Here is a 27,564-nt window from a genome sequence, read left to right on the forward strand (position 1 = left end):
TACATCAAAGGCTGGGAGTTAATTAAAATCTTAACCACATGCTGTTCCCAGAAGGCAATCTGATTTAATTATCGGGCCAAAGGCTGGGAAACCTCTCACCTCCAGAGATTCACACCAGGAGTTAGAATCTCACATGACCTCTTGATGGATAGAAGGCAGACTGGCTGGGAGCCTCCTGGAGACCACACAATAGGCTCTGGCACTTGAATAGAATATGTTGATTTTGACTGTTTCCTGTCAACAAAGGCCTGCCTGCCAGCAGAGGCATGGTCACTGACCCACCCAAGTCTTAGAGGCGGACTCCAACACTCTGAAAACTGAATTGAAAGCAAAATATATATTTTACAGAAACACTGATAACTCTTTGTAATCAAATGACAGGAATGTATAACTTTGAGAGCCTTCATTTAAAAAATGTACCTTCGATTCAAGCCCAAACTCCAATTTGTGTGAGGTTCTGGGGCAAAACCCTGCTATTTATGTATACTACAGACTCTGTGTTTAAGCTAGAGACATGGGAGTTTACTGGAGTATGTATGGACAGGCCGTGTACATGTGTATAAATCTGGAGAAAAAACTAATGTTGCAAAACCCACTAAAAAGCACCAAATGTTGCCATTTCTGAATGCAAGCCCCCAGGAAGAGCAGAGTTTGAACAGGGTATACCTCATGTGATATGTGATGGGTGCATGTAATTTCAAACCACTGTGTATCTATGAAATATGTCTTTAGGTCAAATATAGATTGTGTGTAATTTGACAGGGGAGTGTCCTTTCTGCAAGCCATTAAATGACATCGCTCTGACACTCCACTTCTTTTCCCCAATCAAGAGAGAAAGGAAAGCTTGACCAATGGGCAGTTGAGAGAGGGGCTGGCTAGTGATGCTGCACACACACCCACTTTCAAAAGACATAAAAAGAGCCACTGGAAGCTAGAGAGGAGATTCAAATCCAGTTGCCGCAACGCGCTCTGCCGGACCATACAACATCCAGCAGATCCCAGATTCAACACTTAGACTTTAAAACTCCAAAGAACTTGATTCAGAACTCAAAGCAAGGGCCTAAACCCACAAACTGAGAACTCTTCTCAGTAGGCCTCAGCATCCAGCAGACCTAACAGCGGTAGCAGCATCCAGGAGCCGTGCAAATCAGCGCTGGGTCCAGAGAAAGCTGTGCAGAAAGATCCAGAAGCACTGCTGTACCCAGAGAAAGCAGAGCAGTATCCAGAACCAGAGGCCAGAGATCCAGAGTGACCCAGACCGCTGTTAGCAGAACCAGAGAGCGGACCCAGATCACTGTGAAGTGCCGAGACCAGAACCGGAATCCAGTCCAAAACCTGACCAGATCCGTGGGGAGGCCCATTCCTTTTAAAATTATATTGTGAGTACCTAGCAGAACTGTGCAGAACCTATCCCTTAGTTAAAATAATCTAATGCAAGCTATTTTAACTTAGGTAGAACTGTCTCCTAGAGATCCTGTCACCAGTCATTCTTAAGCTGCGAGCTGTCATCTGTAATTCCAAAGTTGCTCGCTGTCACTTGTCATTTTGAGTTGTTTTAAATCTGAAAATCTACCTTTACTAAATCGTTCATAACTCCGGAACCGTTTGGGCTAGGAACGAAATTTAAGTTTCATTTTGAAGCTGAGATTCTAAGCTTTCCAAAGAACCCACGATAGTGCTACTCCTTATAGATGTTCTGTAATCGCGAGACATGCACTCGGAAATATTTACCGCGAGTCACGATTTGACCTGATTTCAGTCACGTGTAAAAATCTGCAGCTGCTTGCCTTCCGTTAAAAAAATTAGTTTGCAATCTGCTAATCATCCATAGAGCATTGCTAACCCAAGCCTGAACAATATAAAGTAGCCATCACCTACCCTGAACCTCTAGAGGGAATTAAAGGCATTTTTGGCCCATTTCACTTCCTTGCCACCACATTCCAAAGCATTTTGGGCCTGTGTTTAAAACTCCGACCTGTTTTCCTCTAAGCTTGCTGGGGGGGAACTGAATTTCGCATTGCATTAATTGCATTCCTGAGAACTGTGTGCTCTCCTTTCCATCTCCTTATATTGCATAAAGGGGGGGGGGGGTGAATTTTCAAAGAAAAGTGATTACATTGGCCCTCATTACGACCCTGGCGGAAATCGAAAAACGATGGCGGAAATGCAATACCGCCATCGAATAGCGCTCGGTGCGATTATGACCCGTCACCGCAAAGTACGATGCCATTAGCGACACCGCATTGAACGCCAACTGCACCAAGTACGCGCGCGCGCGCCATGCCAAACCGCAATTACCACCATGGCGCAACGGTACGCGAATTCTGACCCCAGCGGACATGCACCTAACGCCATCAAGCACGGCGGAAAGTACCATTCCGCCATGGTGAGAAGTACGGCATCGCGAACCAACCGTAAACGGCCCTACTGAGTGCCTGTACACCGCTCCCTGGCCACATTGTACAACTCCCCGTAGGTGCAATGATGCCACACAATGCAACCAGTGAAATGTACAAGTCATCCATGCCTGCCAACGAACAAATGAATCTCAAGAGGGGCCAATGGAAGCTGCAGGGCACAGATGGCACGAATACAGAAGCCACACAAATGGACATGACCTCAGTCTCCCTCCAAGAAACGCACGCAAACACAGGCACCTGTGACCAGCCATATTCTGATAATCACATCATACCACCAATCCAACTGGCTGACCGGCATCTGTTACACAAAAGCCATTCCCCCGCCCCTGAGCATCACATCATCAAAACAGTCACATTGGCAGCCCTCATCCCTGACCTCACTGGGCTTCGTAGGCAAACGCGCCCAGCACAGTACCACGCAACTATACTCCGAAGCTGGAACCCAATGCAGATCTCCTCACAATGCATCGCTCCCCAAATAGGAATATGACACATCACCTGCAAAGAAGAACGCTACACGGTTCATATCAGAATAGGAATTTAATGCACAACAAATTCACCAAGCCCATACAGCCATCAGGCCATGAACTCCAAAATACATTTCACCATTGTGGGCTGCATCCGCAATAAATGACCAGCTACTTCTTGTGTGACGCCCTGTACCCTCATGGCACACAGGGGCTACATTCTCGTACGAAAAGGCAACATGGAAGCGCCTCAACCCGCAGGGCCGTCCCAATAGGGAGGCACTAGTCCAGCTGAATGGCCGAAATGTTGCTCCTAGCCACTAGTACTGCGTAAGGGCATGTGGCCCATTGGCGATCGTCCCATAAGATCGTAATGCTGCTCCACTGATTAACACGAAGCAGCAGGTGTCGGGAGTAAAATCCATCTGCAGGAGTGGCATACAGATGGCAGTGGCAAAAGGGGAGGAGATACCTGTCACCCAAACGAAATGAAAAAGAATAGAATGGCCATCAGAACTACATTTGAATTACTCACTTCAATGATCACACCAAATCCACAGCCATATGCATGCTAGCCCACTCCAAAGGATCATCACCAACCAAAAACCCCTAGCGAATCATAACTATCTATATCGAGGTGAAAACACTATCACAAACGCCTGCTTCCATACTCACATGACATGTGAAACTTCCATTGAGTCTGTGCGTAATGCAGCCTGCAAAATCCACTGTTCCCCCAGCCCGTAATTCCAGTGTTGTGAAGCAACATGTAATTGGGAACGTCTGGCCTTATCGCCCACTTCGCTATTGCGCATCCCATACTATTCATATCAATCATTGCATCCTCGCCATGGCCCCTGTCCCAAGGACATTGAACAATAGAACGTTATATTTGCAGTCAGACCTGTGGGCATCTCCTCGCCGCTAGCTGAAAACCGAAAGCGCCGTCCTTCGAATTCCTCATTTGCAACATCACGTCGAAAAGGCATCTGTGGCCGCTTGAAATCACTAATTAATCCATCTAGTGCGGCTGTGTGTGAAAATGGCAACTGCCTTCACTCACAAATGGGACGCCCCGCCCGTCGGTGAACCTCGGTGCAGTGTTGCATGAGGGTCCACCGTTAATCGAGTACTACATTCCACTGACCCTTCACAAGTTTGTTCCCGACTGCAAAGGTAGTATGTGAAACAATGGGACCATAGCAGAATTAACATATGAAGCGATATCTCACTGCCATCGGGATGAAATACATGATTGTAATAGCAAGATGCCATGCGTCGATTTGCAGCGTTGTGTGCGGGACGTGCTCGCCCAAAGGGGATTGCAGCTTGCACAGGTGGAATGAATCACCACAGGTGGAGGCTATACAGCTTGGAAACACATAAATTGCACACCCAACCCCCTCCCACAACCACACCCACTCCAAAAAGCTGCCGGCAGGACTTGCGATGTTGGCCCTGGGGGACCTGAGAGCACTGCAAGTACTCCAACTTCAAGAAGAAGACGAACATCAACTACTACAACAACCGGCCGCACAGAGGAGACACAGGAGGAGGAGGAGGGCAAGGCAGGGCCAGCAAGGCCCACCAGCACAGCCACTACCACCACGCAGGAAGCCCGCAATCCCACGCCTCCGAGCACATCCGTTCAACCTCACTGATGAGCAGATCCACACCCTCTACCGTTTGGACCGGGACACCATAACCGCCATTGTGGACATGACACACGCTGACCTTGTCAGCATGATAGATAGCCCAACCGCCATCCCACCCCTACTGAAGGTGGTGTCTGTACTCCACTTCCTGGCCACAGGCACCTACCAGCACACAGTCGGACAGTTGCATGGCATATCACAGCCACTGTTCTCACGGACACTATTGCAAGTGCTCGATGCCCTCCTGAAGCACGCAGACGACTACATCTCTCTACCACGCTCGGAGCAGGAAATTACCAACACAAAAGTGGGATTCCATGCACTTGCCGGCATACCGGGTTGCATTGGTGCCATCGACTGCACCCATGTGGAATTGGTTGTCCCACATGCCATGGAGGCCCAGTACCGCAACCGAAAACAATATCATTCTCTTAATGTACAAATGGTGTGTGACTAAAACGGGATCATTACACATTGTTGTGCCCGATTTCCTGGATCAACCCATGATTCCATGGTCTTACGGAAATCTACAATACCACGCTACATGGAGCGACATGCAGGGAACAGATCCTGGCTACTCGGTGAGTCTCATTTCATGCATGATAATGTGGGGTATGTGATGCGGCAATGACCTGCCAGGAAGGGGGGGGGGTGCTTACGTAGCAATGTCATTCCTCAAACATCCTTTATTGTCCACATACAGGTGATGCCGGGTATCCACTGAAGAGATGGCTCCTTACACCACTCCGGAACCCACAGGACCAGCATGAGGAGGACTACAACCATGCCCACTCACGTACCCGTGTAGTCATAGAACAGGCATTCGGCCTACTGAAGGCTCGTTTCAGCTGCCTCAGCAGGTCTGGCGGGGCACTCCTGTACCGCCATGAGAAGGTTGCTAAAATGGTCATGGCATGTGTCATGCTACACAACATGTGCATAAGTAGAAATGTGCCCATGCCCCCTGACGCAGAACTGCAAGCACCAGAATATGGTCATGATGTGGGTGGGGATGTGGCAGAACCTGAAGGAGTCCGCGAGGCACAGGAGGGGCGTGAAATTCGTCAGATTATCATAGATTCATGCTTCTAGCACTCACGCCTGGTGGTTGATACATGGACACGGGAGTTGTGGCACTGTGTGTGTCTGGAACATGCACAATATGGACTGTACGCCTATGATGGCCTCGTACACAAAGATCAATGTCCACACATCTCATTGGATGATTGTGAAATGTTTATAGCATATGTGAAATTGTGTTACACACCCCATCGACCCGCCACCCAAGTAAGCCCAACACACCCCCTCCACCCTCCTACCTCCCCCCCGAACACCAGTGTCCAAAGATGCTCATTGTCAGTGGGCAGTTGCTATTGCAAGCCCCCTCTCCGGGTATCAGGGGCACCCCTGCCTGTGGAGCGCAGGTTCCTCCCAGATCTACGTTGGGGGCTGCCCTGGACGGAACTTGCAACGGATGATGTCTCTGCCTGCTCACGTCCATGCATGTCCCTAAGGGTTTGTGAGAGCTCAGTGAGCACACGGCGCACAGCGGCAAGTTCAGCACATACGTCTTTGGACGTCGCATGCAGTTCCCCCCTCAGGCTCTCGGTGCTTCTCTCCATTTGTACTCTCAGGCTCTCGGTGCTTCTCTCCATTTGTTCTCTCAGGCTCTCGGTGCTTCTCTCCATTTCTGCCCTTAGCGTCTCTGTACATGTTTCTATGGCTGCCTTGGTACCCCCGCATTCATCAGCATGCTCCTTGAGGAGCGTGGCCAGTTGCTGCTGTTGCTCGATCACCTGGTCGAGGGACTGTTACCTCTGCTGGGCCATGGCCATTTGCGGTGGTGTCACAGAGGGGCTGATCACCTGATGTTGCCTTGCCACAGGGCTTGTGGGGGATGGCCAGTCGTCGTCTTGTGAGTGCCCCTGCGTGGTATCCTCATGGTGTACGGGATGGAACAGACAGGGGGATTGAGACAGGTCATGGATGGATCTAACTTCGACATCACCGTTTTCTGTGTCGGAGCATGCTGCCATTAATGCAGTGTCACCTATGGTGCTGCTGCCACCAGAAGCAGTGCCTTCTGTGGCATCCATTGGGGGGGCCTGTGGTGGTGGTGGTGCTGTGGCCATGCTGGCTGCTGGGGTGCCTGTTGAAGTCCCCTCCTGTGTGCTGCCACTTGATTTGTGCTGCAGCCGTGTCTTGATGCGTGCAGCTGAGGTGGAGGGTCTTTGGCCGTTGGTCTTGGCCCTCTTTGCAGGTGTGCTGGTAGGGGTGTCCTGGAGCTCGTTGTTTGAATCGGACCCTGTGGTGGAGTAAAGGAGGGCGAGCCTTATTAATGGGTCTGTGGAAATTGGAATGGCAATGTATCACATGCATTGGGGTGGTACCTGAGGGTGATTTGGGTCAGGGCCTTGGAGGTAGTTTCATTTTTGTGTGGATTGAGGGTGCAGTTGTATTGCAGCCTGCAGTTAGGGGGATCCTGCTGCACGTGTAGAGGGTGTTTTTAGGAATTTTAATTATTTATTTATTTAATTTGACTTTTAATGTCCGCTATCAGGCCAATGTAAGTGGACGTTCTCCTGGACATGTGTTTCTGTTGCACTATGTGGACACATGGTACTTCACATGATTGGACATTGTGGTTTTAGCATAGTTTTATTTGGGCCACCTACCTGATTCTTCGGATGTCTGCACTCCTTTCTCCATCCCTCCGACTCCCTCTATGGTCTCCATTCCAATGGTGGAGGCACAGATTTCTTCCCAGGGGGTCAGCTTGATGGGTGATTCCGATCCTCCCCCGGTAGCTGTGGCAATGTTTCGGTTGGCAGAAAGTATGCTACGGACGCGGATCCGCAGGTCGTCCCATCGCTTTCTGCATTGCTGTGGGTTGCGAGGTGCGGTCCCCACCGCACTTACCCGCTGTGCCACCATATGGCCTTCTTGTTCGCAAGTGCCGTCCTGGTCATTTGCGTCGAGAAGACGACGGCAGCATTCTCCTGGAGGGTCTCTGTGAGCACCGTGAGTTCCTCACGTGAGAAGTGGACCTGCCGCTTGCGGTCGCACGCTTTTTTCGCTACTTTTCCCATTGTTTTGGTTTCACTAGGGTGGATGTCGGGTTGGGATGTCTCTCAGGGTAGTATTTTTAATGGTTGTGTGAATGTTCTGATTTTGTAGGTGTACGGCGTGCTGTTTCCCGTTCCGGGACCATGTTTTTGCTTCCGTTTCCGTATATTTACGGTCACCGTATTTTCCGATTGCCGCTCTTTGCGGTGACCGCTATGTCCGGTGGCGGTATTGCACCTAGGTCGCCGTACGACGGCGGTGAGGGGCGTTTTGGGGACATTTCCGCCATCGCGGACTTTGCACTTCCGCCATGGCGTGGTGCTCGTGCCCGATGGGTCGGAATGAGCCGCACTTTGCTCCGTCGTGCAATGGCGGAAACGCTATTTACGCTATGGCGGTCCGGTCGGTCGATTTCCGCAAGGGTCGTAATGAGGGCCATTGTCTTTTAGTGAAGTCCTATCAAGTCGATTTCTGTGCTGCATTCTTTTTCATCTGTGCAATTCATTGAAACCCTAAAGCATTCTCTGATACTTTATTCCCCTGTTCCTAGTCATAAGTCACCAGAACTGTGCTATTGTAGGATTGCTTATTGCTGATTACTGCTCATATGCCCAAGTGTGCTATCAATTATTAATTTATTATCAAAGTGTGATATATCTATAAATTGTTTAATTTTTTCAAATAAATCTTTTAAATTTGCAAAACAAACCTACTTCTTGGCTCAGTGGGGTCAGGGGGATTCTAAGAGAGGGGTGTTATACAGGGGTAGTCATCCAGAACTCATGAACTGGACATAAAGATATATCAATAAGGGTATCCATTCAGTATCCCAGACTAGGCATTGACTTAGCTGTGGTGCTGGATTGAATATCTCTTACAAATTGGGGGCTCGAGCCGGACGTCTGGGTTAGATCTATCACTTGTGCAGATTAATACAGTGTGCCAGCTAACCAGATACACATATCCGGTCGGATCACCACGCTGTGTTACGCTGTAAAGCACTCCTCAAAGGAACGCTCTAAGGAAAAGGTCTGTTTTGCAAAAATAAAATACAAACTTCTGTAAGTCAGGAAGGAACTTAAATTCCAGAATGACGACCTTGGTAGATATGAAAATAGCCAGAGAACACTTCTTACGTAAGCTATTTGTGAGAGGTGAGTGGACTCATCAGGACCAAACGGTCTGGTTGCAGGCAATCGCGCAACAGGTCACTGAAACAGGGTCAGATATATGGGGAGATCAGGGTCCCCTACATGTGGCCCTGAGTGAACTATACATGGCCCCTAAGGCCAAGGATGAGCACAACAAGATTGCCAGGGTAGCGACATATTTATATTTACATATGGGAGCCATGCAGGACAAATGTGCTGAAGGTCAAGATCTGGCGAGTAGGCAACTGCTGGCATTACAGAAGGCCCAATCTGATCTGGACGCTTCTGAGCAGAGGCTGCTCAGGAGCCAGGAGTCAGAAAATGACAGCAGACGGTACATCACTAAAATAAAGGAGGATATGGATGTGCTGCAACAGGAAAAGGCAGACCAGGATACCAGATTTCTGGCCTTGCAGAAGGAGTACATAGAAGGTTTGGACTCCCTACTGCAGAGCCAGAAAAAGCTGGAGCAACAGTTAGACTTCAATAGGGCATGTGCTGAGAAGGTAGTCACCCTGCAAAGCCACCTAGATAGGGAGAAGGCAGAGAGCAATAAACTGATTTTGAAAGACCTGGATACCCAGGCAAAGTTTGACCAGGAGCGCCAGAAAGCTGGTGCCTTCCAAAGGCAAAGGGACGACCTGGCGGCACAGATGCAGGCTCTTAGTCAGGAAAGGGATACCTTAGGCCAGGAAGTCTGCCACTTAAAAAGGAAAATGGAAGAAAATCACCTGGCCCTCCAGGGACTGGGTGACCTCCAAAAAGAACACCAGAACTTGTTAGAGCACACCAGGAGGGTGGAGGATGCTCTGGCAAGAAAGGAGCAGGCCAATAGGGACACAGCTCAGGAGGTAACCCTCCTGCAGCAGAGACTGACCCAGTACTCCAGGACCATTCAGGAGGCACAAAGAGAAAATGAGGCTCTCTGTCAGCACAATGATAGGCTCCAACAACAGGTAGCGATGCAGGAGCGACTGATAGAGTCTAGTAAGGCCTTAACTGAGGAACTGAAAGCGCAGGCTCTTGCATTGCAACAGGGAGCAGGGGCGGATAGAGACCAGGTTCGCTGGGAAAGGGAAACTCCTGAGCATAACCTCAGGAGCCCTAGTACCAGAGGCTTTTATCTCTCTCAGTCCCTGGACTCTGCCACCCCCATGTCCCCTGACGCACATGAGCACCGGGCCACAGGGATGGCAGATTACTATCCAGCCAGAAGCATGGGGCTCATAGGCCAGTACCTCCCAGGAATGGATGGGCGGGCATCCGGGTATGGGCACCCAAGCACAGTGCAATTTAGTGGGGAACCCCAGGAGAATAGGCCCATTAAGGGCATCCTGAAAACTTCTGCCCAGTTAGGCCAGTGGGGGGGTACCCATCAAATCCTGGCAGCAAGGAGGAATCTGAAGACTCCTCTGAACGGCGCAGGACACAGGAGACCAGGTCCCCACATTCTGCCAGCCATTCCCAGACTCGCAGAATCTGGGAAAACCTGGAAGATCAGACAGGAACCTCTGGGAGCAGTGCCTCTGAGTCAGAGGATGAATGGACCAGGGTTACCCGAACCAAAAAGGCCAATAAGGCAAAAAGGGCCTTGCTTAAGGACCCATTGAAACAGATTAAGGCAATCAGGAGTTTCATCACACCCTATCATAAGAACGCCAAGTACTCTGTTTGGGAACACTTGGAGCTCTATAAGCAAATGATGGAGACCTTTCATTTGAAGGACAGCCAAAGCTGTATCCAATATGTAAAGTGGATATTCTCCCCAGAGTACTCCAGTTTCTTTGCGGGGCTGGAGGACCAAAATTATTCAAGGTGGTCCACCTATAGGGCGGCCATATTAAAACATTTTTCTGTTCAAAGAAATCCCCAAGAGGCTCGCAAGGCAGCCTACAATTTGCAATGTGGGGAGGATCAGGCCCCACAAGAATTCGTGCAAGAACTGAAACGTGCCTTTGCGCAGACCACCAGAAAGGTGCGCACAGACAGCAGAGAATTTGTCAATACATTTTTCCATGCCTTGCCCAAATATATAATGGCCGAGCTCGTGAGAGATTTTCATGGGAAAAGATCTTTAGACTGGGTCATTGAACAGGCTACCCGGATCTATGAGGTGCAGAAGCCCATAGAAAATAAAAGCAATACCCAGAAAAATCCCAAAACCAACAGCACCCCTGCTGCTGCCAAGGTGGCAGAGGTAAAGGTCACCCCGTTTTTGATTTGGAGATGGGGGGGCCTAAAAACCTACCTGCACCTAATAATTCACAGCCCAGAAGGCCCTCGGGCCAGTCACAGACAGGAAGTCGAGGAGGTAGTCCCACAAATGGGGTCCCCCGCTCACCTGACTATGTAAGTCCCCGCTATAAGGGAAACCGACCAATCCTGGGTTATGTGTGGACTCCTCCAGCCCAAGGGGGGGGATCCGGCCAAGCACCTAACCCAGGGAACTTCCCTCCCAACTTCCCACAGGAGGGCAGAAATTCTCCAAATCCTGGGCAGAACTTTTTCCCCAGGTATCCACCCAATTTCCAGCCCCAAAATCATCCATCCTTCTTTCCCCAATTCCCTGAGCCCAGACAACCTAATCCGGGAGAGGGGAGGCCAAGGGTGGAGGGGTACCAAAATCTTCCCAACCAGGGGTACTACCAGAGAAGGGATAGCTACCCTTCCCGGAATCAGCCCAGGGGAGAAAATAGAGCCCCGTATCAGCCTGAGCGGGTTTTACAACTTGAGCGCCAGGTCCAAAATATGGCACGAGATCTGGGTCACATACTGAGGGCTCAACAGAACCCTCAGATGAGCGTGCCACCGCAGAATGCCCCAAACTCTGGACCTGGTACTCCAGAACAATGACGGGGGCAGCACCCCGATAACACACCGGTTCCCAGGGAGGAGGCACAAGGGGAAGGGGGGTGTAAAGCCTTGGAGGAAGCTTCCTTCCCAACTTGTAAACAGCCCCTGGAAAACCAGGAACCGGAAACAAGATCTCCTGCCCCTGAAAGCCTGCTTCCCAAGGAGCAGAGGGGGGGTAGGAGAAACAAAGGACCCAAACAGACCCACTTTGTGGAGGAGGTACAGGTCTTCCAGTTTGTGGGAGAGGGAACGTCAGAGGATCCTGGGGAAAGGACCTTCTCCTTCAGAGATGGGGGAACTCCTCCCAAAGAAAAATGGGTCCCAAAGGATTCCAATCCAGACTGGGGAGATATGGAGACTGAGCTACCGCCGCCCATCATCTCATCCCAGCACCAACAGCAAGAAAATCCCCTGGTTCAAACCAATCCTGGTGACTGCCTCCAAAAAGGAGGGGGGGCCCCAGAACTGGAACCAGGGGAATCCACAATGGCTCTGATCTCCAGTTGCCAAATTTTTCTTTCAGATTCCCAAGGCTCTCCACAGAATTCTGCCCAAATTTCTTCTCTTGCAATGTCCAAAACCAGAAAGTTAGCCCACCAGTTGTCCAAAAATGTGCATTATCTGTGCCCCCTTGAGGAGAAGGAGGGAAGATATTATGCCCCGGTACAAGCACAGGGGCAGGGTACGATTTCAGCGCTGGTGGACACGGGATCTCAAGCTACCCTTCTGTCCAGAAGGGCCTTTGATGAACTGAATGCAGGAAGGGGAGGGAATTACCAAATTCCTCTCACCTCACTTCCTGGACAACTCCAGAACTTTGACGGGAAGGAAATTCCCGTTGAGGGGACGGCAGATTTGGACATTAAAGTTGGGTGACACAAGTTGAAACACCCGGTCATAGTTGTGACTCCAGAGGGCACCCCTTGTTTACTAGGGAATGACCTCCTGAGAAGGTTGTCACCCCTAATATATTGTGTTAACAAGGTCCTCTGGACCCAGACTAGCCGACCAATAAAATTAAAACAGAGTGTCAACCATGTTAGTTTAAACGGCACCTGCCACATGGTTGAACAAAAATCTGACCAAGTAGAATTTCACTTCGAGAACAACCAGATTCCAGACGTGACAGTAATAGCAGTAGGACAACAGATTGGTGATGGGGCGTCCTCTCTATTTCTGAAAATCAACCTTCCTTCCAGTTTAAAGTGGTACTCCACACTGGAAGGAAACACTTTGAAATTCTTTACTAACCCACAATCAGAAACTTCCACTCCTATAGTCCAGAAAGATGTGAAATCAGCTATAGTCCAGAAAGATGTGAAATCAGCTCAGAGCCTGGCTGATATTCAGCAAATTGGAGAGCGGTTGTTCATCCCTGTTCAGTTAAATGATGGGAAGGACTTTGTTCTCGCTCGAGTGTGTGTGAACAACGGTAAGAGCTTCATCAGCGAAGCCATGTTCCGCCAACTCCCAAAAGATCCAGCCATTCCCACATTCAAACTGATAGATAAATGGGAAATGGACCTGGAAGCACCTAATTCCAAACAGCTCCTGCCAAGCAGGTGTATGCTCAAAATCTCCACTGGCAACAAGAGCATAGTCCACAATTGTTGGGTCGTGCGAGACGCCACTGCCGCCTTTTACTTAGGCAGTGACATTCTCAATCGCTTTGCCATTAGTTTGGACCTAATAAACTTCAAAGCTTTGTCCCGATTAGCGGATAATTCCATGGGCTTTGATGATCCAGAAAAAGCATTTAGGTCAGCTCAATTGCTACCTTATGCAGTTGAAATTCAGATCAAAGAGGAAGTCACCATCCCAGAAAGGACCCGACAATTCTCCCTGGAAGTGAAAGTTAAAAGAGGACAACATTCGAAAAACCCTGATGCTTATATACATCTAAATGCTTCTCTCCAACAGCAAGGGTTGGGGGTAAACCCAACACCATTTGTCAACATAGAACATGACACCATTCCAATAGAGGTGGATAACAGCGACTTAAAAGAGTATTACTCTAGCCGCAGGCACCATTATTGGAATGGCGGTTGATGACCGACATTTTTCCATTGATCTAGGAAATGAACTGTTAGGACCAATCCCCAAGGACTGTTTTGACAGTGACAGTGAGGACAATACAACACCAGACAGGATTTTTACCCGGCATGGGGGGAACTTCCTGGTGTACACTTCTTGCCCTTATGGTAAGGAAGATGTGACTTGTGACTTTAGGAGGGATGAGGTGATTTTCCACGTCCATGAGGGCTGCCTTTCCCACCTGAAGCCTCCAGTCCAAATCAGCACTCTGACCAGGGACTTCTCCACCCAGCTGGAGGAGGCCGCTGAGATAGCCAAACCAGAAGTCTTTCCAGGCTTCAGGCAGATGGTTGAAGAGAGAGTCAACCTAGCTGATGCCTGTGTGACTCTGGAACAAAAGCAAAAGTTGAAACAAGTTTTCTTGGATTTCCAAGATCTCTTTGCGGTAGACTCATATGACTGTGGCCGCACCGACATCCACACAACAATCATCCCCACGGACCCTGGCATGACTTCAGTGTTTGTGAAGCAATATCGTTTGCCTCTCGCATCCATGGAGTCCCTTACTGAAATAATTAAGAACTTTGAGTCCTGGGGAATCATCCGTCCAGTTCACAGCACCTTCAATAACCCGTTGCTGGGAATATTGAAGCCAAACGGCCAGTGGAGACTCTGCGCCGACCTCAGGGAGCTCAACAAACGGGTCCATACTTCCCGATGGCCTCTGCCCTACATTGACCAAGGGCTGGCCCAGATCCAGTGGACACAGGTATTGACTGCAATAGACCTGACCAATGGATACTGGACTGTGCCTGTCAGTAGGGAGGACCAATACAAGCTGGCTTTTACCTTTGGGGGCCAGCAGTACACATGGACCCGGACTCCCTTCGGATACCTCAACTCCGGCAATGAATTCAACATTTTCCTACACAAGGCCATGCCCGACCTGGGTGCAAGGGGTAACCTGGCTTATGTAGATGATGTCCTCATCAAAAGCTCATCGGTGGAGGAACACATAGCGGAGATCCGTTATGTTCTGACCCAGTGGAGGGCTGCCGGAGCAAAACCTTCCTTTCAGAAAGCACAGTGGTGTAGAACCCGTGTTAATTTCTTGGGGCATGAGATTACTCCTCAGGGTCTCTGTCCCCAGGAAAAGAAAGTGGAAGCACTTCAGAAACTGAAAGACCCCACAACTCTGCGGGAACTAGGGAGCCTCCTTGGACTGACTAATTACAGCAGAAAATTCATTGAGGGCTACGCAGAGATCACCAGACCCCTGATTCATCTCCTGAAGGGGGGGGTCAAGTGGGGATGGGGTCCAGAACAAGCCGAGGCAGTAAGACAACTCAAAAGAAGCCTCTCAAAAGCGCCTTGCCTAGCTTACCCTGTCAGAAACAAGGAGTTCTTCTTGGAGACGGGGTTCTCTAATACGTGCTTGATGGCAGTATTATACCAAAAGCATGACAAGGTCAATAAAGTAATCTCCTATGCGAGCAAAACTTTATCCTCTGTGGAGGAAAAATTCAACGATTGTGAGAAGGCACTCCTGGCAACGGTGTGGGCATTGAAGAATTACTGCCCGTTTATCCAGGGGGAACACATCATAGTGGAGACTCTACACCAGCCTCTGCAATATCTCCAAAGTGACAGAATCCGGGCCGGAAATTTGAGTAATTCCCGAATTACTTCCTGGATTCTGTCAATGCAAGGCTTTCCTGTGGAGTTCCGATATGGCCAAAACAAGAAGAGTCCCCTCGTGCAAGGTCTGGCTGACTTGCATGATTGTGCCAGAGAAAACTGTCTCGAGGACGAAAGTCTAAAAATCAAGGACAACACGGAGGCATACCTTAATTCCCCGCACAAAGTCTTTGAAGAGGACAAGTGTGAGGGAATGCCCACTGTCTATGTGGATGGATGCTCTTACCATGTTGACAACAACGGGGAGAAAGAACTGGTGGCCGGCATAGGGAATGCATGGGTGAATGAGTCCCCAGAACCCTCCACTGGATACAAAATTGGTCCCCGAAGTAGTCAGGTGGCAGAATTGATGGCTGTGCATCAGGCCATCCTCACTGCTGTCCAGCATCAACTCCACAAACTGGTCATAATCACAGATTCGGATTATGTACGGAACGGGTTCGTGGAGCACCTGGTTAATTGGAAAACCAGAGGCATGTTATGTTCTAACAACAAACCCTTGAAACATGGGAAGTTGATCCAAAACATTGATGATCTGGTCACCTCGAATGAGATGACCATCTATTGGAAAAAGATCAAGGGTCATTCCAAAGTAGAGGGACCAGACAAAACTGGAAATGACTTAGCTGATCAGCTGGCCAAAACCGGGGCCATCCAAGGGGATCTAATTGAGATTGAGTCCCTGTTGGGGAAAATCCAGGTCACTGCTATCACTAGGTCCCAGACAAATGCTCACAGTGATCTTTCAACTGCCCAATGGAGCAAGGAGACCCCTGATGCTGATTTGATTACAGCTCAGAAGGGGGATCCAATTATCGGTAAGTTTTACCAACACCTTGAGGACCCTGAGAACTTTTCCCTGACAGATACCGATTACATTGGGAAAGAGGACCTAAGAGTGTTGATGAAATGTCCAAATATGTTCCGAATACAAGACGGTTTGCTGGTAAGGAAATCCAAAGCTGGCCACGATCAGTGGGTGGTTCCTACCTCATTCCGAAGCCTGATGTTAAGTCACGCCCATGATGCGGCCACCGCCGGTCATAGGGGGTTTCACACAACACTGGAAATCTTAAGAGAGGTTGCATACTGGCCACACATGGGGCAGGACCTTGACCAATACTTGAAGGGGTGTCTTGTGTGTGCACAATTTCAGCCATCATCCCTCACACACCGTGCACCCCTCCAAAAGAGGGGGATGACACTGCCATGGTCAGATTTACAAATCGACTTTGTAGGCCCTGTGATTCGCTCCGCTAGGGGGAATAAGTACATGTTGCCTGTGACATGCTTGTTTACCAAGTGGGTGGAATGTCTCCCAGCCCCAAATTGCAAGGCAGAAACAGCAGCTGTCCTGATGATTAACCACATCTTTTCCCGTTTTGGTCTACCTCAAAGGATTGAGTCAGACAGGGGTAGCCACTTCACCAGTGAAGTAATGACAAAGATGTGGGAGATACTGGGGGTCAAGAGAAAGCTACACATTGCTTACAGGCCAGCTTCTTCTGGGGCAGTTGAGAGATATAACCGAACCATTGTGAGCATATTAAAGAAGTTTGTGGCAGATTCTGTGCCAAGTTGGGATATCCGATTACCTCTGGTCCTAATGGCCATCAGATCTACCCCTTCATCTGCAACCAAAATGTCACCATTCGAGTTGATGACTGGACGCAAGATGGTGCTTCCGCAGCATTTGCTCTACAGGACACAAGAGCAGACACTAATAAATGCCTCCACAACTCATGAGTATGTGGAGAATTTAAGGAAACATCTTCAACATGCTTTTGCCTATGCTCAGCGGAATCTAGAAAGATCAGCTGAGAGTATGAAGACCCACTATGACCTGAAAACTTCCAGGAAGGAATATCAGGTGGGGGACCGGGTCTATTTATACAATTTCCAAAGGAACCAGGCCAAACAGCGAAAAATTTTGCCTACATGGAAAGGACCCTTTGAGATTATAGACAAGATCTCCCCTGTGGCCTACAAGATCTGCATCCCCAAAGGCGGTTTGGCAGAGGGGGAGGACAAGTGGGTCCACATAAACCAGTTGAAGTGTTGCCATCCCAGGCACACTTTGCAGCAACTGGAGGAGTCCTCGGTAATCCCAGAGGGTACCGCTCCAGAGTAATTCAATTCCAACCCTAAAAGATCCTACATATAGCCTATCAAATTCTGTGTTTCTCAATTGTATGTGTTCCTGTCTCTTAATTTAAAAAAATGTGCATGTTCATATCTGTAGAGTTCTAAAATATAAATGCCACCCCACTATATCATATCAATGGTGGGGGAGAAATGTCCATGAATAGGTATTGCCGCTCTTCCTTTGTCATCCTAGGAGAAAGAAAACCTGGAGACTGGCCAAGGAGGACGATCCGGAGACCGGGAGCAGAGACGCAAGGGGCCCGGGGTACCGCCCAATATTCCCATGAGGACCGGCGAGGAGAACCGATCAATCAATACCGGATGGAGGAAAAGATGCTGAACTGTGCCATTTGCAGAATTGGAAGGAGATTATGCAGACATACCAGTGCGTGGGTCATCACCTTTTGTGCACCCGAATCCCCATCGACTCAAATTCAAAGTGCAGTCGGGTGGGGGGGCTTTGTTGGGTGTCCTAGAAAATCCAAGATGGCCAAAAAGCCCACATGTGCGCCAGAATCCAGGAATACCACGCAGTTTGTGCGCACACCAAAATGGTTACCTAACTTGCCACCCACCAGTGTAAAGAAAGATCTTTGTTAACAAAATCCACTGTTACGGATGTCAAAAAGTTGCTGAAATCGTGGCTCATCGGACCACTTTAAAGATTCAACCCTTTTGTGGGGTTCCACATAACCATTTTACTGTAAGGAGCCCCATCAAAACAATGTTAAGCAAGGATTTACTACCATGTAAGAACCATTCCTGTTTAGAATACATTAATCCAAGAAAGATCCAAAAATTGCATGCAGTACCCGCTTTTGACTGAGGGCGGCGCTAGCGGTCTAAACTCTGACAGGGAAACTGCATGTCAGGAGTTGCAGGAGAGGCCTTTACATCAAAGGCTGGGAGTTAATTAAAATCTTAACCACATGCTGTTCCCAGAAGACAATCTGATTTAATTAACAGGCCAAAGGCTGGGAAACCTCTCACCTCCAGAGATTCACACCAGGAGTTAGAATCTCACATGACCTCTTGATTGACAGAAGGCAGACTGGCTGGGAGCCTCCTGGAGACCACACAATAGGCTCTGGCACTTGAATAGAATATGTTGATTTTGACTGTTTCCTGTCAACAAAGGCCTGCCTGCCAGCAGAGGCATGGTCACTACCCACCCAAGTCTTGGAAGCGGACTCCAACACTCTGAGAACTGAATTGAAAGCAAAATATATATTTTACAGAAACATTGATAACTCTTTGTAATCAAATGACAGGAATGTATAACTTTGAGAGCCTTCATTTAAAAAATGTACCTTCGATTCAAGCCCAAACTCCAATTTGTGTGAGGTTCTGGGGCAAAACCCTGCTATTTATGTATACTACAGACTCTGTGTTTAAGCTAGAGACATGGGAGTTTACTGGAGTATGTATGGACAGGCCGTGTACATGTGTATAAATCTGGAGAAAAATCTGATGTTGCAAAACCCACTAAAAAGCACCAAATGATGCCATTTCTGAATGCAAGCCCCCAGGAAGAGCAGAGTTTGAACAGGGTATACCTCATGTGATATGTGATGGGTGCATGTAATTTCAAACCACTGTGTATCTATGAAATATGTCTTTAGGTCAAATATAGATTGTGTGTAATTTGACAGGGGAGTGTCCTTTCTGCAAGCCATTAAATGACATCGCTCTGACACTCCACTTCTTTTCCCCAATCAAGAGAGAAAGGAAAGCTTGACCAATGGGCAGTTGAGAGAGGGGCTGGCTAGTGATGCTGCACACACACCCACTTTCAAAAGACATAAAAAGAGCCACTGGAAGCTAGAGAGGAGATTCAAATCCAGTTGCCGCAACGCGCTCTGCCGGACCATACAACATCCAGAAGATCCCAGATTCAATACTTAGACTTTAAAACTCCAAAGATCTTGATTCAGAACTCAAAGCAAGGGCCTAAACCAACAAACTGAGAACTCTTCTCAGTAGGCCTCAGCATCCAGCAGACCTAACAGCGGTAGCAGCATCCAGGAGCCATGCAGATCAGCGCTGGGTCCAGAGAAAGCTGTGCAGAAAGATCCAGAAGCAGTGCTGTACCCAGAGAAAGCAGAGCAGTATCCTGAACCAGAGGCCAGAGATCCAGAGTGACCCAGACCGCTGTTAGCAGAACCAGAGAGCTGACCCAGATCACTGTGAAGTGCCGAGACCAGAACCGGAGTCCAGTCCAAAACCTGACCAGATCCGTGGGGAGGCCCATTCCTTTTAAAATTATATTGTGAGTACCTAGCAGAACTGTGCAGAACCTATCCCTTAGTTAAAATAATCTAATGCAAGCTATTTTAACTTAAGTAGAACTGTCTCCTAGAGATCCTGTTCACCTGTCATTCTTAAGCTGCGAGCTGTCGTCTGTAATTCCAAAGTTGCACTCTTTCACTTGTCATTTTGAGCTGTTTTAAATCTGAAAATCTATCTTTACCAAATCGTTCATAACTCCGGAAGCGTTTGGGCTAGGAACGAAATTTAACTTTCATTTTGAAGCTGAGATTCTAAGCTTTCTAAGAAACCCAACTCGATAGTGCTACGCCTTATAGATGTTCTGTAATCGTGAGACACGCACTCGGAAATATTTACCGCGATTCGTGATTTGACCTGATTTCAGTCACGTGTAAAAATCTGCAGCTGCTTGCCTTCCGTTAAAAAAATTCGTTTGCAATCTGCTAATCATCCATAGAGCATTGCTAACCCGAGCCTGAACAATATAAAGTAGCCATCACCTACCCTGAACCTCTAGAGGGAATTAAAGGCATTTTTGGCGCATTTGACTTCCTTGCCACCACATTCCAAAGCATTTTGGGCCTGTGTTTAAAACTCCGACCTGTTTTCCTCTAAGCTTGCTGGGGGGGAACTGAATTTCGTATTGCATTGATTGCATTCCTGAGAACTGTGTGCTCTCCTTTCCATCTTCTTATATTGCATAAAGGGGGGGGGGTGAATTTTCAAAGAAAAGTGATTACATTGGCCCTCATTACGACCCTGGCGGAAATCGCGGTGCTAAATGCACCTCGGAGCACGGCGGAAAGCTGCCGATACCGCCATGGGGGTTGGCGGATTTTCCGCCCCATTCTGACCTTGGCGGGGCGGTAAATCCCCAATCTCCATTTTACCCTTCCCCATTCCCATTTTTGCCCCATAGGGTATAATGGGAGTGGGGAAGGAGTTAATTACGCCACCGTAAAGTACGGTGGCGTAATTAACAACAAGGTCCCGTACCGCCATGGATTTCTCCGCCCGGAAAAACCAGGCGGAGAAAGGCTCCATGGCGCTACGGGAACTCGTAGTAGGGCGGACGGGTCCGCCACGAATACCGCTGGCGTAAACCCACTCCGCCAGGGTCGTAATGAGGGCCATTGTCTTTTAGTGAAGTCCTATCAAGTCGATTTCTGTGCTGCATTCTTTTTCATCTGTGAAATTCATTGAAACCCTAAAGCATTCTCTGATACTTTCCCCTGTTCCTAGTCATAAGTCACCAGAACTGTGCTATTGTAGGATTGCTTATTTCTGATTACTGCTCATATACCTAAGTGTGCTATCAATTATTAATTTATTATCAAAGTGTGATATATGTATAAATTGTTTAATTTGTTCAAATAAATCTTTTAAATTTGCAAAACAAACCTACTTCTTGGCTCAGTGGGGTCAGGGGGATTCTAAGAGAGGGGTGTTATACAGGGGTAGTCATCCAGAACTCATGAACTGGACATATAGATATATCAATAAGGGTTTCTATTCAGTATCCCAGACTAGGCATTGACTTAGCTGTGGTGCTGGATTGAATATCTCTTACAGTATGGCTTCAGCCCTTTCAGGGGTAATCTGTTTCCCCTCATGCGAGATCAGCTGGCCTATATACAGCACTTTTTGCTGACGATATTGTAACTTTTCTTTGTCAACTTTATATCCTTTCTCAGCCAATATAATCAATAGTTGAATAGAATTGTGTCTGCATCTTTCCTCTGTTGTGCTGCAAATTAAAATTCATCCACATATTGCAAGACAACACTCTCGAATGCAATGTTGCTTAAGTGCATTTGCAGGACTCTTTTGAAAATTGAAGGAGACTCGCAGTACCCCTGGGGTACCTTGTGCTCTTCAGACACATCTGTCTGAATATAAATGACGTCAGATCTTGTGAGTCTTTGTGTAATGGGATTGAAAAAAATGCATTTTTCAAGTCAATCACCGTGAAATATTTTGCCTCAACAGGTATATTACATAGGATTGTGGCCGGGTTAGGGACTACAGGGAACTCGGTCTCAACAATATCATTTATCGGACGTAAATCTTGAATTAGTCTCCAAGACCCTACCTTTGATTTTTGATAGGGTACACCGCGGTATTGCATGGGGACTCTGCCGTCACTAAGATGCCCTGCTCCAGCATAGCAGAAATTGTCTTGAAAATCCCTTCATCTGCTTCCCTAGACATGGGATACTGTTGTGCTCTTGGCAAAATTGCTCCTGGCTTCAGTTTAATCCTTACTTCTCTGACTGCTCTCAATAAGTCTACATCATAGGGGCCTGTGGTCCATATTGAGACAGGCACCTTGGCCATGTCGTCATCAAAATATTCAGGAGGTTTTTTCGCCAGCATCATTCTCTGGGGTACTTCTCTTTTGATCAGCCTCACCCAATAAATGAGATTTACCTCAACTGTTGTTTCCTCAGCGTCTGTTCGTTCGTCAAACAGATCATCATCATTGACATCAGTCAGTCTGTACCCTTCTTCAATGGTGAATACTGTGCACCATTGTCTGCCTTCGTCATCATAACCATCGATCAGTGTAATTTTCCCTCATACTATGGCTGTGCGTATTGTCAAGGGAAACACTTGTCCCTTTTCCTCGTGAATAGGTATTTGTGGGGGCTAAATATAAATTCATCTGGGGTTGTCATGGTTTTGTCTGCAAGGCCTTGTAGCCCTGCCATAAGTATGCATATCGCATACGTGAATATTTCTGGTTCCAAAGGAACAGCCCACATAGCTGATTGTCCTGCATATGCTCTAAACAATACTATGCCCTTCTCCGTGAACGAGATTGTCATGTTTAATTTAGTCATTAGGTCTCATCCCAATATATTTACTGGGGTTTGCCTTGAATATAACAGTGGCACATTCATGTCACATTCTCCTATAGAGACTGGAGGTTCTGTTGTAAAAGGAACACAACTTGTTGCCCCTGTGAAGCCGGGGGTATTAATAGCATCGCTGGACAAGGAAAACTTGCCTTCACGTACACACAAACCTGTTGCACGCATGTCAACTTAGAAGGAATATTCTTTATCCCCTATAAGGACATCTACCCTTGGTTCCTCATGAGGGTCTGGTCACTGATAGGATAGAACACATCAAGTTTCCCAGTGAGCTGTCCTAATCCATATATAACTTTGTCTCATGCTGCGTGAATGGATTGCCTCCATCACCAGTGTTAGAGCTCATTCCAGAGTTTGATGCCTTTCCTGCACTTTTTGTCTGCGACAGTTGCATCAGCGAATGTTGAGACTGTCCTTGTGGAAAACTCATTAAGTTCTGAGGTTGGGAGCTTTGCTGGGATCCTGGAGCTGGCTGTTGCACTGCATGATCCTGTGCAACTCCAATTCCTCATTGCTGTAAAAACACAGGTGGATTCATCATCCCTATTCTTGTCCCCTGGTCACTTTGCACCATGCCTTGACTTCTGCATGTGTGTGCTAGATGCCCTGACATCCCACACGTTCAGCATATTTACTTGTTGTAACTAAGTTAAGCGCCCGGTTGCCCCTGGGCCTGGTGCGCTATAGAAATAAATAAATAAAAATAAATAAATAAATAAATAAATAAATATTGGCGGTGGTCTGATTATTTGCCCATTTGACATATCCTGGTTGCTATTTTACATGTTTTGAAAACCTCCCTGATTACCCTGCAACCCTCTCTGATTACTCTGCCATCCTCTTCCCCGAAAGCCTCTCCCTCTGGGATGAAACCCATTACATCCCTGATTAACTTGCTGTTGATTAATGACCTGCTGCGTGTTCGGTCCGTCTGTGCTAGTTATCATTGCCCCTTCAATGGCATATTTTGTCAATTTCTTCTGCACTAATTTTGCTTTGTCAGCTTTTCGTGCAGCCTCTTTTTTTGCTATTCTTTTCTTGCAGTAGCCTGCAATAGTGAGCTATGGTCAACTGTATTTCAGACCACGGTTTGGCCTCGATTCCTACCAATTTCTTGAGCTGCTTCTATACCTGATCTGGCAGCCCTTGGCATAATATATGGTAAAACACGGGTATAGATTTTCCAAGATTCCCGTGTTTCCAACACCCATGCGTCTTGGAAATTCTGAATGTAAAGCAAAGGATCTTCTGATTCCTTCAGTTTACGTGTCATCATATCTCCCATGTCAGAAGTATCTGGGTATAGCAATCATAATGCTTTCCATACCGCGGCTCTGCAATTGTTAAATGGAGCTCCATCGTGTGCAGTGTTAACTGTGGTCACACCTTGGTAGCCTGCACGTGTCCACACATTGTCAGCTTGATCACCAATTATGGCGATTAAAAGACCCTTAATATCTCCAATAGCCAGAGTGTTCCCTCCCGTCATTTTTTCCAGCTCATGTATTCATTTCCCAGCTCCCGATGTTAACAATGGAATTTTATTTTTCAAATGTTCTCGATCCATGTGTGGCCATGGAATATACTGTGGCCTCGTTCTGCCTTTTTTGAGCAACGGGAATTGTAATACATGGCATTACTTTTCCTCTCTCATCATTTTTCTATCCACGGCAGGGGCAATAGTCCCGCACACTGTCTACCTGGCCATGTCCTTAGGCGGCTCACATAAGGTGGGGGGACACCCCCCTCTGACCATAAGATACTCCTTTGTGTCGGTCTGATTGGGTGGCTGATTCTGATGCCTTAGGTGCAGACTCGCTAGAATCTGACCATCTTATCCCTTTTCCTCCGGAGGAGCATTTTTCGCATCTCCTCTCCTCTTCCTTTTCTTCATATTCCTCCCTTTCTGCGTCTGAAATTGTCTGTGCCCAACTTGTGCAACTCCTCTCATCTCCCTCGTTCTGATTTAGTGTCAACCTATCTAGGGACAGCTCTCTATTTCTACTACTTCTGGAGGTGTCCTCAGTGTCATACACCTGAGTGCTCTCAAGAAGCTCGTCCTCTCCTCTCCCTTGGGGTACTTGTTCTAGCCCCATTACATCATATATTCTATCAATCGTTTCTCCGATGCTTCAGCTGTCAAAGTCATCCTCGATATTTGCCCAAGACGTGCCTGGTACTGAATCGTACTCAGGAAAGAACTCTTCTATGTCCTCCCAGTTTACCAATGGATCAAGTTTTTTAACCTCTTTCCAGATATTCAAGATTTCATGCTCTCTGTCTTCGCTTGCGTTCTAGGTTGTCATCAAACTCTCTGCGCTTCCGCTCTACCTCCCTGACTCTATTTTCTTCCTGTTTCTTTGCATCTCTCTGTTCATTTGCCCTTCGTATTTCCTCATCACTTCATCTTTTTATTCTCCTTTCCCTGATCTTTTGTTGTTCTTCTTCTGTTTTCCGCAGTTCCTGCCTACTCTGTTCGTCGGCTGCTCTTTGCTTGTGACTGCGTATCCTTTCTTGCTCCTTGCGATAGAACTGTTCTCGTCTCTGCCTGTCTCTTCTCGTGATCCTTTTGTCTCTCAATCCTATTTCCTTTTCCTTCTCATTTCTTTGACAATCGTCTAGCTCTCCCATTTGTCTCATTTCTTCAATGCCTTTACCATCGAGTTTCAACAGAATCTGACCTCCCAACCATTCGTTCTGTGCGAATGCTATCTCATCAGTTCTATCCTCATCTCCTTTCCATCTATTGCCCTCTCTCTTGGTATCTAGAGATGTACTTGCTTGTGCCTGGTCTCCTTTCCCCTTTTCGCGTCTCTCCTTGTCCCTCGGGATTTTGGAGGTGATGTCTCTATCTCTATCCTTGTCTGGGTTTTCATCACTACTTTGCGTAGGTGACTCACATGCCGGGATTGCTATATCCCATGGCTGCTTTACGTTCCCTTAGCGGGTATAATCCTTCGTCTTTACTGATTTCACCTTTTGTTTCAGGCGGGGCAGGTGGCGCGGAAGGCGTCTCACCCCCTTTGTGCATACGTTAAGTATCCAATCTAAGGGCGGCTCTTCCTCCTTATCCTCTTGGTACATCCTCCAAAGTTCTAAGCTCACTAGGCTTTGTCTAATTTTTTGCCAGTGTATGTAGCATGCAAATATGTCATCATGTGTTGCAGGACCTTTTTAGATAGTGACCCGCCCTGGGGTCACGGCATAAACATTTTGTTAGCGGTTCCCTTAACCCATTCTGCACTGTACTTTTTCAGTTTAGGTGCATGTTTTGGCAACTGTTTGCACAAGTGTATTAACGGTGTAACATCTTCCATACTTAAAATTATCTCTCTTTTTCCTCACACAACACTTAGTCACGTTTTACGTTACTTAAACAATACCAACAATATGAGCGAGCACCAATCGTCACAAGCTCCAATCCTGTTTTTTCCACAAAATAATTTTTTTTCTTTTCAACCACTAATCATCGATTCATAGTATACAGTGACTTGGCTACACAAACGCATAATTTTCGTGCTCATTCCTCAAAAATGTCCTTATTTCTCTTTTTCTTTTTTTTATTATGACGTCAGAGAGAAAAGAAAAGGAACAAGAAAAAACATAAGACAAATGTGACAAACTAGACATACTAGACAGACTAGACAGACTCCAGCCGGCTACAAAGATCTCTGCCCCTATGAGTTACCCGACAGGGAGTGTAAGCCCATCCCTTTCAAAAGCATCTTTAACCGCTTTGGTCTCCCATTTTGTCCTATTTAATTCAGGACTTTAGATGCAGGCTTCTTCTAGCCGCTATATTAAGCGTAGGCATTTGGGCGTGTCCTCCCTCTACTTCGGTATCCTCCTGGTATTCTCCTGTATGCTCAGGTATCCTCCCGGTATCCTCTACGTGTTACTCGGACACCCTTGAGTCGTTTTTTCCTTCCCCTTATATATATACATTCTACTCTATCTCTACCTTTATTTTTTTGTACAGCCTACCACTGTTACCTTCCCTTACTTGTTCTAAGGCATGCAACTTTTCGCCAAAGCGATCAGTCTTATTCACTCACCGTTTGAATGTTTTCCTCCCTGGATCCTCAGGATCACTGCCTTCGTTACCGTCTCTCCTGCTGTTCACTCGATCGGCTGCTCGTAGAAGTGGGAAGCGGTTCGTGAGTGAAACACAGGTTCCTTCAGACCTCACCCTCTAGGTTTTTTAATTTACTCTAGCCACTATCTACGGGGAGCTTCTTGTTCTATTTAACCAGATGGAAAAGGACTCGTGATATTGGCGAGGACCTAGAGTTACTTTATGTCGACGGTCAATGGATGTGTTTGTCTAATCAATAATCGATAAACCATCCTCTCTCTGCTACCAAGTGTGCACTAGGACCCCAACCGGCCCATAAAGCTGGGGGTTGCCCAATAGCACTTTAAGATGAGGCAGCAGCACCCGTGAGATGGATGGGGATGCAGATTAGTACTCTAGCATCGAATCAATAATGACAACTCAATGGTTTGGCAAAATGAGTTTGTTTAATGACAAGTACAAAAAACGGGGAGTTCAATGACAATCAGCAACCGCTCGATCTTCCTTCTCGCTTAAACCCCAACGAACTTCATAAAAAACACATCTTTTATACTAAAAACTCGTCATCACTGACGTGTAACGCTTAAAATGTTGCAGGCAATTCTATTGGTTATAGGAAGGTAACTTTACTATAGGTTCTATATCTGTATATGATAGAGGAGTGAAAGGATTGCAGAACCAGTGTCAGGTGGGGCATCTAAGCCCTTCCTTCAGAATGGCTTGTGGACATCACTAAAAGTACAACGTCCCATTGGTTCTATAAACTATAGGATCCTAGATTACTTGGTCCATTATGATTGGGTTGGCACCAACCCCACTCATACTTTTCCACTGGCTTAGCAGCGTGCAGAACGGT

Source organism: Ambystoma mexicanum, chromosome 9 (assembly GCF_040938575.1).
Source record: "Ambystoma mexicanum isolate Mex_15411 chromosome 9, UKY_AmexF1_1, whole genome shotgun sequence".
Lineage (NCBI taxonomy): Eukaryota > Metazoa > Chordata > Amphibia > Caudata > Ambystomatidae > Ambystoma > Ambystoma mexicanum.